The 1,846-nt window shown below is 25.2% G+C and overlaps 1 long non-coding RNA gene across 1 annotated transcript in view; it reads left to right on the top strand.

Moving 5' to 3' along the window:
• The window catches only part of LOC102676549, a 5,170-nt gene that overhangs the window by 406 nt on the left and 2,918 nt on the right, over window positions 1-1,846 (top strand). The window contains exon 2 of the long non-coding RNA XR_421316.2: window positions 1,032-1,036. This is a non-coding gene — a long non-coding RNA (uncharacterized LOC102676549). The remainder of the gene's footprint in view (window positions 1-1,031; window positions 1,037-1,846) is intronic.

Genomic DNA, 1,846 nt, shown 5'->3' with positions numbered 1-1,846 from the left:
GGGAGAGAGAGAGAGAGAGAGAGAGAGAGAATCAAGTTAAAAAATTTATATCCCGAAAATTTGTAAATGTCTCGATTGTTTAATGTTGAAAGATAAAAGGAAAAAGTGATAAAAATGGATATATATATAGAGCATAGAAGGGATGAAAATTTAGACAAACGTGAAAAAGTTTGGGCATAGGTTTCCTTGTAAAATTTAGATGTAAAAAGTTGGAAAGATATTTGAAATGTTGCTCCTTTCGAAATCTTTCCAACTTTCTTTTTTTTTTCTTTTTTTTTTTTCTTTCTTTCTTTCTTCTACCATGAATTTGATCGTAGTTTCTAACACATCGATAAATCTTTCCATGATGATTGTTATTGAATTTTTATTCAGTTTACTCACTTTCATTCGATATAATTTATATACTTTTTCTTTTTCTTTTTTTTTTTTGTTTAAATTAAAATCATACGTATAGAAAATTTATGATATTTTCTGTGATATCGTATCGCAATTTTTTAATATTTCAATTTTTCATTTTCACATGAAATTGGGACGAAGATTCAGAGGATTCCAAAAATGGAAAAAAGTGCTGGAAAAAATGAAGATATACGAATATTAGTATATCTACAAATTATTTTTTTTACTTTCTCTTTTTTTATATCTGTTATGTATCGCTTGATATTCGGATTGAATATTGAAAATGTACGAGTATTGGATGTATGAATTATTCATATAGAAATATCTATCTTACTTAGTCGTTAATCTAAGAGTTACAAGACGTTTCGAATATAGAATATTCTATTCACAAGATATTTTTCTTCTTCTATTCTTTCTCTCACTTATTTCTCTTTCTTTTCTTATTTTTCTTAATCTTAAATTTATGTATTATCGAATGTAATCATTGTCGCAAATGTTTGAAAAAATTCCATTCAATGAGAGAAATGAAAAAACGAATCTTGTTACAGGATATTTACAATTTAAAATAATTATCTAATAATAAAAAAATTTACTATAATTGTTAGAAAAGAAATTAGAAAATACTAGTAGATTAGTTTGTGTAAGAGAAAAGAATATTTTTATATAACATATGCTTCCAACTGATTTCTTAATTGACAGAAAAAAAAAAAACCTTAAATATTAATGTAAAATTTCAATCTTATTTTATAAAACGTTAGAAACTTTTAAGGAGATCCATGGTCCATAAAATAAAGATTAAAATCACGCGATCACCGTACGCTTTCGGAATTTATCTTTATGAAAATGAATATGCTTGAACAGAAAATTATTTCAAACTTTATTTCTTTGTATTTTTTTATTTCATTTTATTTTATTTCTTTATCATTTATCATTTCAAATTTACCATTAAATATGTGGTATTTAAAATGATCGAATAATTTTTAACAAATAATTAAAATATTATTATTTTATTATATAGTATCTAACGTGTAAAATAAATTCGAATGAATAGAAATAGATAAAATTAATTTTAATCAATTTTTTGTAATACCAGCTTTGGAATTTGTCAAGTGTGTTTCTCACTACTGTTAACCAACCGTTGTAACACGAGTAACTGATAGCTATTAGTCATGCTCGACGTTCAGTGAAATGGGAAACTATGAAATTAATACACCGTGGAACTCCTGCTCGAGAGAGGTTCATTGTTGTACCGTGAAATAAGAGAAATATTATCTGGGAAGGAGTAAATCGATAACACATTAACGATTTCTTTCGTTGCATCGTCTAATTTAATAGCGAAATCAAATTCTCTTAACGATAATCGATAAATTTCACTTAAACGCTTAATTTCTTAAATTATCCTCAAATATTTTAAGTGCAATCAAGTTCAAATCAAAACAAAATAAATACC

This window comes from Apis dorsata, unplaced genomic scaffold (assembly GCF_000469605.1).
Source record: "Apis dorsata unplaced genomic scaffold, Apis dorsata 1.3 scaffold_132, whole genome shotgun sequence".
Taxonomy (NCBI): domain Eukaryota; kingdom Metazoa; phylum Arthropoda; class Insecta; order Hymenoptera; family Apidae; genus Apis; species Apis dorsata.
This window is presented reverse-complemented; position numbering and strand designations above follow the sequence as displayed.